Source organism: Xyrauchen texanus, chromosome 2 (genome assembly GCF_025860055.1).
Source record: "Xyrauchen texanus isolate HMW12.3.18 chromosome 2, RBS_HiC_50CHRs, whole genome shotgun sequence".
Lineage (NCBI taxonomy): Eukaryota > Metazoa > Chordata > Actinopteri > Cypriniformes > Catostomidae > Xyrauchen > Xyrauchen texanus.
Genome location: NC_068277.1, coordinates 24,473,470 through 24,486,865, shown reverse-complemented (window position 1 = coordinate 24,486,865; position 13,396 = coordinate 24,473,470).

Genomic DNA, 13,396 nt, shown 5'->3' with positions numbered 1-13,396 from the left:
AAGCAAGCTCTGCTGCAGTTGTATGGTCTCCTGTAGTAATAACAGTGTCTTCTGTGGACATGGCACCCACAGTAGTTGAAGCAGAATCTGCTGTGATACTATTACCTGTAACTGTAGCAGTATTTGCTAAAGTTGAAGTAAGATCTTCTGTAGTTTTGGGCCCTGCTGTCATTGAAGAAAGCTCTTCTGTAATTGTAGTGTCTCCTAAAGCATTAGTAACATCTGCTGTCATTGTGGCACCCAAAGTAGTGGAAGCAGGATCTGCTGTACTGGTAGTTTTGTCTGTAGTTGAGGGCCGTGCTGACATTGAAGCAAGCTCTGCTGTAGTTGTACTATCTCCTGTATTAGTAGTCATATCTACTGTAGTTGTGACACCCACAGTGTTTGAAACAGGATCTGCCATAGATGTACTAACTCCTGTTGAAATAACTGCAGTATTTGTGCCACCCACAGTAGTTGAAGCAAGCTCTGCTGCAGTTGTATGTTCTCCTGTAGTAATAACAGTGTCTTCTGTAGACATGGCACCCACAGTAGTTGAAGCAGAATCTGCTGTGATACTATTACCTGTAACTGTAGCAGTATTTGCTAAAGATGAAGTAAGATATTCTGTAGTTTTGGGCCCTGCTGTCATTGAAGAAAGCTCTTCTGTAATTGTAGTGTCTCCTGTAGTAGTAGTAATATCTACTGTAGTTGTGACACCCACAGTAGTGGAAGCAGGATCTGCTGTATTGGTAGTTTCGCCTGTAGTTGAGGGCCGTTCTGACATTGAAGCAAGCTCTGCTGTAGTTGTACTATATCCGAAAGTAGTAGTAATATCTACTGTAGATATGATACCCATAGTGGTTGAAGCAGGATATGTTGTAGCTGCACTATCTCCTTGAGAGGTTGCAATATCTGAAGTACAGGAGTAAAAAATAGGAAAAGGAGAGACAAATCTTAAGTTTCTTAAATGGCTGTGGTTTGCTCAGCACTGGGTGCACAGCAATATAAAAGTGCTACTTAAGGGCTCTTAAGCTACTTAAATGGTTAGTTCATCCAAAAATGAAAATGATCCCATAATTTACTCACCCTCAAGACATCCTAGGTGTATATGGCTTTCTTCTTTCAGCCAAACACAATCAGAGTTATATTAAATCAAGCTTTATAATGGGAGTGTATGGTACCTTAGATTTTGAAGCCCAAAAAAGCAAATCATCCATTAAAAAGTAATCCATAGGGCTCCATGGCATTATTAAAGGCCTTCTGAAGCAAAGCGATGCATTTTTGTAAGAAAAATATCCATATTTATAACTTAATAAACTATAATCACTGGCTTCCAGTAACGGCCGTCCGCGTGTTCGAGTTTCGGCGTATGACATAGGCTTAGCGTAAGCTCCGGTGAGAAGTGACGAACACGGAAGCGCAGAGGATAGAGCAAAACAAAATTCCGGTCACGAATTAGAAGACAACATCGAGGATTTTTAAAGAAAAATGTCAGAGGATTTCAATATAAGAGAAGAGGAGATTGAGTATTTTGCCCAGCCCTATTTGTTTGAACCGGAGTACACCAACCAGGAACTCCGTGAGATGGAGAAGGCAGCAGCGGCACAAAGAAAAGAATCTGGTAGATGGAGAGTACGGATGACGTGGAGGTGCTCATGCAGGAAATGCAAGGTCATGAGGTCGAGAGTGTTTGCTGCCATGAATGGATGATTGGAATGACTAGAAAGACGAACAAACGCACCATTTTTTTTACTAATACAAATCTACAGTATAGCTAAAACAACTCACTTCTTTTTGCCATTTTCCTTTGCTGTAAACAATGCGTGCATCTGCGTTCGTCACTTCTCAGTGGAGCTTAGGCTATGCCTAAGTTATATGCCGGAACAAGACTCTCTTATGAACGCGCAGACGGCCGTTACCGGAAGCCAGAGATTATAGTTTATAAAGTTTTAAATATGGATATTTTTCTTCCAAAAATGCATCACTTCGCTTCAGAAGGCCTTTATTAACCCCCTGGAGCCGTATGGATTACTTTTTTGATGGATGATTTGCTTTTTTGTGCTTCAAAATCTAAGGTACCATACACTCCCATTATAAAGCATGGAAGAGCCAGTATATTTTTAATATAACTCTGATTGTGTTTGGCTGAAATAAGAAAGTCATATACACCTAGGATGGCTTGAGGGTGAGTAAATTATGGGATCATAACCCTTTAAGGACACTCGCTGTCCATATTTGAGGTGTAACTTCATTATATCTGTGCTAAAATATTTTTAATTTACCTTGCTTTAATTATAATTATTTCCTTAAATACTCAGCCTAATTAACTACTTCATTAAATGTAAATTTGTGATCACTTTGTGCAGAAATATTTATAGACAATCACTGCTTTGTTCATCAGATGTGCTTTTGCAATGTTTTGTTTTCACAAATTCTGTGGGTCGAGGTGCAGTTTTCAGGGTCAGTAAAGACCTGTGGTTAGCTACTGAGGCCCTGTGAATGATACTGACAATGATCAAGCACAAATTGAACGAGATTAACTGTGTTGTCAGCGGAGAGCAAGAGGTTGGAGGCTGCGCTTTAGAAACATTCACCAGTCAAGAGGAGGTCTTTTCTTTGCTCCCCAAAGTGATAACTTCAATGCTGCAAAACATTGTTTTGTGGGCGAGGGGGCCTTTGGATGTCAGAGAGGAAAAGGAGATGAGGATGACGAACTAAAACACGTGCAATGTAGCCTATGGCTTGTTGTTACCTTTGTTGTCACATGGCAAAACAATTCAGTGTAATCTATTTATTTATTAGACCATTTATCTATGCTTTCATTTATCTATTTTATGCATTATTTTTTTTATTTTTTTTATTGATTAACATAAAATTAAATCAAACTTAAAAGCAGCTGATATTAAATACTCATTGTAATCTGCATATAGTAATCATCATATGTGTATTAAGTGTAATTTCACGATTGTCCTGCAGGTGACTGCATAAGTCTGTCTCCTTAAGATGCTCTTAGTGCTCTACAATTACTCCAGAGCACTTTTAAATCTACGAACATTTTCAAGTACTACTTAAGTTATGATGTTTTTACGAAATGGGCCACAATACTAAGATAAATCTTAAAATGGATTCTACAAGCTACTTAGGCTAACGATGCTTTTGTGAAACAAGGCCCAGTGCAGTCCTACCACCCTATATCGCCTATTACCACTATTACTATTGGCCAGTTCACATCAATCACAAGAAATGTGCCCCGGTTAATGTATAATGGGTTTACATTGTGCAAAACTAAATCCATGTATGGTAAAAAAAATAAAAATTTGGAATAAAAAAAGAACAGACATGTCTTAACTCTTGGATTTTTAGCACCCCTCTAAATCTACCTTCAAGAACGCACTGTTTAGACATTCCTGCATTTTTTAATTATGTAGCAAAGTCCAGTGGAAGAGGGCTTTAATGGGTTTTGACACAATAATCCTATAATAACAAAACAATAAAATCCCATGTCCTGTCATTTCACAATTCTACAAAAGTCACCTGAAAACGTACAGAGGATAAGAGTAGAGTGAATATTCTCACAGTATTTCTTGCTAAACACAACTTTTTATGTAACCTTACACAGGTGTGTGCTTACTAAAATCAAAAAATGACTGAAACAAACATTTCCTTCCAACTGTTCAACTCAATGGATTATACACATCAACCTTATATTTTCTTATGTTTTATATCTATATGGTCTGTTGCTAGATATAATACATAAAACAAATGCAGTGTCAAACACATCTACAATGATTGTGCTCTAGTATTACATCATGAACTGTTTCACATATAATGCTGGATAATGTGCTGGGTCAGTTTTAGCAAATCTAAAATGTGAAATGGCAAATTCATTTTAAAACATGATTCATAATTCTAAAATAGGATGAAACGGTACACTAATTATTCACACAAAACATAATTTGGATCATACTGTCTGTCAGCTTGAATGTAGCACATTTCATATTTTCTTTATATTTTTCATCCTACCTGAGATGAGAGCAAGGATCAGGAACAGAATAAACGAAGACAAATAGCTTATCCTAATTGAATCCATTGTCCCAAATGATGCTAGTTCATACACATATGCAAATGCTAAAATCAATACACTGGAGCCTCAAACCTGTATAAGTGTAGCTAACTTTCACACAGCCAGCCTGTTCAACTAAAAATGATTTACTGACCCAAGGACAAGGTTCAGGTGTAAAAGCTCACATATATTTTATTTAACCAATGTGATGAGGTTTGTACAGATAGTAAAAAAAGTATATACAGTCATTCTCCTCAAACCCTTTCACATTTCACAAGGATAATGCCTAACAGAGATGGTCATATTTTATCCAACTGAAATAGGATATCAAAACACTGGAACGTTATCATGATGCAGATATGATTGCTGACTGCAGGAATAGAGCTATTACACAACAGTTCACACTCAGTTACAACATTTTAATACATATTTCTCAAGAGTTTAGTATTTTAGAATAGAACTATGTTATTCTGAGCTCTTAAAAACAATTGGTTATTTGAGTAAAGATATGAAACCCCTATATTTTTGTATGAGTAAACCTAGTACAGAAGACATAAACTGAAACTACCACAATTCCCACAAAACAGAGTAGGCGAGATGTGTTATTTGGGCATGATTTTTATCTTTTATCTTTAAAAAAAAAAGATATATGTGAGCAAATGAGATCAATAAGTTACACAATCTATAACTAACCCTAAGAACAATAAAAAATAATACAAATAATAAGGTTTTAATTTGATTGTTCCAGTATCACTGAAAACATATAATCAAAGATGATTGTGAAAAGATGACTAACGGCCCCTCCGATTTCCTTTTTATGGTATTTATGTATTTAATACATTGATCTTGACAGATTAATATCTAAGCTCTTCAAGATAATGGTGTAACGCTTTCAATCTTTATGCAAAGCAACAATACTTGATTGTGGGTTTTCTGAAATCTCTTTTTTTTTTTTTGGATAATGTTACTGATTCATTTTAGTTATGTAAATTGCTATCAGTACCAGATTACAATTCAGAACTAATCTACCCAACACTGTTAATTACATAAAAATTGTGCAGAATCTTAATTTTGGTGTTATTAGTTAAAACAGATTTTATTTGTAAATGCGGATAATTCGAAAGGGTTCACATTCTTTTTCTTGCCACTGTCTCTGCCTACGTCACCTCAGTCTAATGATGGACAACACTCTTGAAATGGAATACATAGACTGTCAATTAATTGCCAGCAAAAGCCTTCATCAGCCAACTAACAAGGACTATTGCATCTATGTGAACTTCTGCAGTTAATCCAAGATGGACTTCAAAAGACATTGGTCATTAATTTTAAAGTTCATACAAAATCTATGTTTAAACACTGACCCTTAACACTTACTTAGTTTAATAATGTTAAACCATGACTTTCACTATACATAAATAATATTGGCATTATATTCATGATGTTAGCCAGAGGGGAACTGGCCCCACAGTGAGTCTGGTTTCTCCCAAGGTTATTTTTCTCCCTTTAACCTTGTTCCTTGACACAGTCACCTTTCACGGTTTCATTTTCTGTTAATGCCTGATCTTCCGTAAAGCTGCTTTGAAACAATGTGTGTTGTGAAAGACACTATACAAATAAAAATGACTTGACTTGTTATCTAGATAGGTAGCTATAAAAGTGCTGGTGCATTAAGCTAATCCCACTCTATTAAGATAATCATAATAAAATTAATATATTTTGTATAAATAATTCCATTAGAACACACACATATATATATATATATATGTTCTAATGGAATTTTTTTAAATAAAATTTCAAATGTACATATATACTGCATATTGCTGGTTGTGTCAGTCTATCCTCCAGTGTGCTAGTTAAAAAAGCTAAGAAACCTCAGTTTTATACCGAAATAGGAATTTATTTATTTAACCATTTTTGGTCTGTAACACTATTTCAAACCTAATTTATGAAATTATTGATTCTAGGGTGTCATTACGCTGAAGAACAAAGAAATATTATTTAATTGAACAAACAAACAAATTAAATGTATTTGATATTTTTTTAAGCAATACATTCACTGAGTGGTTGAAACCTTCACTTAAGTTTCTTTCCTTACACACAGATAATTTTTATAGTACAGCGATCATATATTGATCCAAAACAGAATGATAATTGCAGTATCTTTTTTACCTCTCCTCTACAAATCCAAATGTACTCCATTAAAAGATAAATAATGAAGATTTTAAAAAATGCCATATTTAATCTATGATGTGGACAGAATTAAAAGCATCTGTATTACTCTTCTGCATATCTTTTATAAGTAGATTAATTGTGTGAAGGTAGTTTATTGAAATAAATAATTAGAGAAAACAATAATCCTTTATAGATGTGGGAGTATGCTGAAATATCTTCAAACATATAAGACTGTTGTCTGTTTGACATATTACATTATATATTTGTTTGCTCAAAAAAAAAAAGATGTAGCCAATTTTAAAGATGCATGCCTTTAAATTTCATAATAAAATTCCATCAAATTCAATTGTGTAATGTTTAACTAAATTAAATGAATAAAACATAAAATATCATTTTATAAAATGCTGTAATGAAATTTACAAAAAGAAATTGCATTTTATCAAAATGCATCACCTGGTTATTTACATTTGTCTTAGGCACGGTTAAATTTGCAATATCAGTGGTCACATCACACGATACGTGTTTCTTCAGACTTTTTATTCAGATTTATTGCTGATATCTCCTGATCCAGGAAGCCTTCTCCCTATCAGAACTCTGTAGATACTATCTATACTGAATCATAAACATAAAAGGACATCCATATCATGGAAAGTTACCTAGTAATGCTCAACTTATCTCCAGTTGGCATGATATGCCAGCTATGTCTCATTGCATCTCATTTCTCATTGGTGTTATTTTAAAATATGTTCCAAATTGCTTAGTTCTTCACACAATACCATTTTATCTAGCTTTAGATCTCCACTACATTATACAGGTAAACAAAAAACACACAAAAGGCCCAATTTACTTTTTTCCAAGCGTTACTGGCAAACTGGGACACATTGATTTTCAAAACGAGACACCATGTTCTTTTAAATACAACGATATTTAATTAAAATATAATTTCTAAAATGCATAATTACAATAAAACCTTTTTTTATCTTATCAGATTGAACATTTTTGATTAAATGTTTACATTGTTACAGTGTTTTGAACAATGAGGTTTAGATTTAATGCATATGTATAGCATACAAAAAATATTTTAACTATATAGGGCACCGGCACCCTTCAGCCTCTCCTTTCTACTGATTTAACATTCTTTCATTCTTTTGCCCAATTATTTTTCCCTCTGCTGTCTTAATTTCTCGAAACTGGATTGTGAAAAAGATGGGTTGTTATTATTATTATTATTATTAATAATAATATAGCAAACGGACATAGCAATAGTTAACAAGCTACCATATAATCAAATGTACATAACAAAGGGTGTTAAAAGGTTTGTTCACCTAAAAATAAAAATCTGTCATTATGTATTCTCTCTCCGTTGACCCTTATTCAAGTCTCAGGGCCCTGCTGCCTTGATCACATTTTATAACCTTTATCATGATTTGCCTCAGAAGGCCACGTCATTTTATTTAGCGGTTCCTGCCATTGCTGTATGCATCTGCCCCATGAAACGATTTCAGTATGTAATCCCTGTTGTGTCATCCCATTCTAGTTTAGGATGAACTCAAAGCTGATATTTTTATAATGGAAGAATATAAACATAATGATTAAGCTGATTAAGCTTAAGTGTCACAGTTTACCCGTTTTCACAAAATGTTATGCACGTTTGCATAAACTTGTCCTTTCTCCAAGAAAGAAAGATCTGACTGGTGTTGAAGTATTTTTAAATCTTTTAAATGGCTGTAGAAATGTATCATGTATCATACTTGAAGGCTATTAATGGACAGTTGGACACAACAACGGTTAGTACATCCCAAATTATTCAAGATTGATTGATTGCAAAATATCTTTTTTTAGGAACATATAGTGAGAGGCAATTATTTGGGAGAGAGAAGGTGAATGGGACTGGTACATGACAGTATTGTCTGAAAACTGCATCTCAGTGGGTGCATACTGTATGTCAAGAGCATGCCACTCCCATTGCACCACTCTGATAAATAGATTATTGTCATAGATAAGAATAATATAATGGTACGACAACATATAGTCATGGTAGTTGACACTCTCATGGCTATTGTACCTTTACGCAATATTCATACAAGTTTATGACTACAATAAAGTTAAAAGGCTGTGCAATCTTCCTTACTCTGACAAAGTGCAATCACTTGCTTTGAAAAATGTATCCATTTGGCCAGCCAGGCAAATATTCAAACTTGCTTTAGATGCTTTGCCCACTGTGGTATTGTACTCAAAATATTTCCTGAACAATACTTACCCATTTCATTCAGCTCATGAAAACATCTACAGCACATAAATGCTCATAGCTCTTTAGGCTAATATAAGAAATGCACCAATATATATCACAGAAATTACATAACCTGTGTCTTAGGGTTTGTTTATTATTCTTGTTTATTTTTTATGGCCTGCGTTGCCACCACATGGTTACATTTAATTGTCAGACACTTTTACACAAGTTTATCTTGAAACCATAAATTTTATGCAGCCTTGGGCATGGTGACAATTCTGAAGATCTGTGTAGTGACTCAATGTTTCTTGCCATTTCAGGATTTATCAGTAGTTTATGTTTCTGTCCTTAGTTGCCATTGATAAATTGGAGATAACTAAGAAACTGTGTATTATTTGGATCCTCATCAGCACACAGTGACAAAGTTCTTAATCATAAGGGCAAATGTTAAGTTATAGTTCCCCCAAATGGTAAATCTCAGAACATTTGTTCAGATGCTCAATGATTGCATAACTAAACTCAAATTTTATTTATAAAACACTTTCAAAACCCAAAATGTAGACCAAAGTGCTGTACAGTGTTAAAATAAAAATGTTATTAAAAGAAACAGACTAAAATAAAGATGTAAAATAGCTCTGGGTTTCACTGATTGATCTTTTAACCTGTTATGTCAAATCACATTATATAAAAGCTGCCAAATGTCTGCTTGACACATTTCAGCTTATTTATTTATTTATTTAGGCAAAATTCCTTCTGAAGAGCAATAAATAAATAAATACCTGTAGGTTCAGTTATTTACTTCCACATGCAAACGAAATACTACATATTATATCTAATGGTTATAAATGGAGATAAAGACAATTGTAGAGGTTTTAAAAGGGATAAATAAAAAGACAAAAGGGCAGAATTAGTGTGGCGCATCAATACAAAGTGTGTACAACCAACTTCTGTAAAACAACTTGTGTAAATTCTACTTTAAAATGTGTGCTTGTCACATGAAAGTATTTCTAGGCAAAATGTGGTGACTCTATTATGATACTGCCAATAACAAACAAGGGTCAGGGACAAAGTAATGCGCAAAACAAAAAAAGTGATCTATTGTAGGGCTGCTCAATTATGGCAAAAATCATAATCACGATTATTTTGGTCAATAATGAGATCACGGTTATTTAACACGATAAGTCGTTGACTTTGGAAACATCGAGCATTTATCAAACTTCTCAATAAAAACAACAACAATTAATAACACTAACTAATATGTTAATTACGGAATCATCAAGTTCTTAAATAATTTGTCAAGACCAGTAAACAGTCGTAAAATACAATAAAAAAAAAAACGCAATGAATAGAAATAGATTAAAAACAGCTTTAAAAGTTTTTAACAGCAGGAGGCTTTCAAGCATTCAACTAAACATTCAAAATTAAATGCAACATAAAACTATTACTGGTCGTCACTGTATAATTATAATACATCAATACTTTTTAAAGCTACTAATGTTACCCAGTCAAGAGCAGTGCGTTTACTCGTTTTCTTGTTATGGTTGTTTGATTATTATAATGACACACTAGATGGCAGCCGGTCTATTAGCTTATATTTACACTTACAAGTCTGATATTTTAGTACAAATCCATTTTTTTATCCACTGTTTACATTCACTTTATACATCACTCTCTGTGTTTATATGAATAATAAATGTATTTGACAATTCGGGCACACATTAGCGCAAACATTTTTTGAACACACGCGCATGTTCAGCACACACACATACGCCGCCTGTCAATCAAACGGGGCGCAATTATTACTAGATCGCTAGGTAATTATAAAATTACATGCTCTGGATTACTTTCAACAGCAGAATAAGTGATACAGGCATAAGCTATCAGAAATATAGCCTGTCGTTTTTTCATTATTGACATTTAATCAGTCTGCTTGACCGGTTGGGCAAGTAAAATTCTCTTTCACTTGCCTCTTCAAAAATCCACAAGTGTTAATGTCGAGCCCAGATTAAATATTGTATTCAACTTTCTCCGATAATTATTTTGGAAAACCAAGCCAAAAAAAGTCTCAAAAACATATTTTGTTCCAGTGTATAATGGGCTAAGACTACACTCTCTCACCTTTATGTTCACTTCGATCCATCTTTAACTCACAAAAAACAAACTTTCTCTTCTTAATAGAGCTGCGTTTCACCGATTTTCTTCATGATAAGATACAAACACTTAACGTGACACATATATTATGATTCGCTACATCGCGAGCAATCATGTTATAATCTAGAGTCACCAAAGTGTGCATCAGCCTGGAGAAGATTCAATCTCTTCCTCTGTAACTTCACACAACTCGTAGACGTACAGAGAAATGTCGGTTTCTGAGTTTATTTTCATAACCCGCTTCCCTATTTTTTTTAATTTAATAAAGGATGCTTTTAAGATATAACGCCGGGGTGTTTCATTGCGAAACGGAATGCAGCACAATAATAATTTTCTCCCGATTATCTTGTTTTCATAATCGTTGAAAGCCAAAATCGTAACTGAAAATACAATTTGATTAATCGCACAGCCCGTGTGCTTCTAACAACATTATGTAGCACAGACCGGCACAATCTGAGGCTAAAGCTCCATTTAAATTTTAGAGTTTGTAAAGATGGAAGCCATTTTTAAAAGTGCTTAGATTAATTCACTTGGAAATATAAACAGATAAAGATAAAGGAATGGGATGGGATGTAAAAAGGCAAAGGAACAAGTTATTTGGCCTGATACTTTACAAATGCAATCAAAGATATGACGTTACTGACTAATTTTTGTCATGTAATTTGTTATCAGTACCAGATTACAGTTCAGAAGTAATCTACCAAGTACTGTTAAAGGTGAAACATAGAAATTGTGCAGATTCTTAAAGATTTATTTTAAGTCATTTTGAAATGTTAAAGAATTCAGTTTTAAATTTTGCATTGTTGATTTGTCAAGACATGTGATGTTGACCAAATCAGTGGTCACGCAACTGACTCATTTCAACTCTACTTTTTGCAAACGTTTTGGCTGTTCTTACTATTGCTATACCTAAGGAAGATATACTTTTACAACACACTTAAGATGATTATGATTGGCAGCAAAGTGATTATTTTTAGTAAAGGTCATTTTATAACTTCTTTTTATTGTTTATAGGGATTGAGCTCATATCATTTGAGCTCCAAAATGCTATTAAAAAAAAGTTGTCAACAGCTCAACTTGAATTTAGTTTTTCATGGAATTGAGGATCAAAGTGCACAAACAATGTCTTTTCAAACAAAACTATCCAGAATATTCTAAGAGTGCTTGAAAGGTCCACACAGCCATAAAATATCTGATCTACTTCAGAGTGCATCACAACATTTATAAACCCAAAGGAGCATGCATTTTCACACTTTACACATATGAATTAGCCTACATAGAATTGTATTTCTGGAAATGTAAATTATACTTTTGTTTTACTTTAGTTTTAACAAAAACAAAAAAGTGGTTAATTTAAAAATTTTAAAAGTGGTAATACCAATAATTAATTTTCAGGATTTTAACATGACATTTGAGAGTGGAGGTAAAACCTCAAGTAAAAAAAAAAAGCTTTTTGTTGCCGCCAGGAGGAGCTCTAAAGCAAAAAACAGACGACCTAACTGTTTGCTTAAGTACACTCACAGAACAATGCTGCAGAGATATTATAGAGCTATAAGAGTGAGAAAAAATGTACAGTGGATTTGTCTAACAATTCAATTAGGTCTAAATTGTTTATCTTGTACTGGGTTTTTTATTTACTGTTGGGTTCAAGAAAGGGTATGAATTATATGGGGGCTTATTTACCCCCACATTGTTATAAACCCATATGACTTTCTTTAAATTAGTTACAAAGGTTTGGTGAGAAACCAAACCTACTATTTAGTGAAAATCTTTAACATTTTGAAAAAAAATTGTGCTCAGTGATGTCAGACAATGGCAGTTTATGGTGGCCATCTCTTCAAGCTTCAAAAGGATGCTACAGTATTATTCAGAAGTCTAATAAATAATTGTATGAGACTCATGCCTTGTTCTGAAGGCATACAATAAGGTTAGGCATGAAACTAACTTGAATCAAATTAATTGTTTAGTGAAAACCTTGACCGACCATTGCTCTCCTGTGCATGCGCATTCAATAGACTGCACGAGAGCAGCAGAATACACAGCCCCCAATGGCGAGATGGGTGTTCAAGCAAACAACCACTTTGTTGTTGGTGCAACCGGACCACCAGAGAAATTCACAACAGAGAACACAGCACAGCTGCACACAAACCAGTCAACTGTCTTACAAACCAGACAACTGACTTACCCAACCAGAGGGCCCCCTTACCACGGGATTAGTATAAATAAAGAATGATTTACACTAAGTGTAAATAGCACTGGCCACACAGCCTAGATATGGCAATATTCTGATGGAACCTGTCAAACCTATGAAAAATAAAATATTATATAAGCATTTAAGAAATGGCATGGAGAAATACATTAAGTATGTGAATTTTAAATGTTTCAAAAATTCAAACAAAATCTGACATTAAAAAAGGCAATATGAGTAAACACAAAACACAGTATTAAATTATAATGTTATTTACTGAAGCAAAAAAGTTATCCAATTCCAACTGGGCTTTTATGAAAAAGTATTTGCCCTTAGTTACTAAGTCCCCAAATCTACGAAATTGTATTCATAATTGGGTTCAGCTGGACTAGACACACCCAGGTCTGATTACTGCCAGCCCTGTTCAATCAAATCAACACCTAAATAGAACTTTTTCAGCAGCATGAATTTGGTTAAAAGGTCTCACCCAATAGCACACTATGCCAAGGTTGAAAGAAATTCCAGAAATAATGAGGATAAAGGTGATTGAAACACATCAGTCTGGGAAGGGTTATAAAGCTATTTCAAAGGCTCTGGGACACCAAAGTGA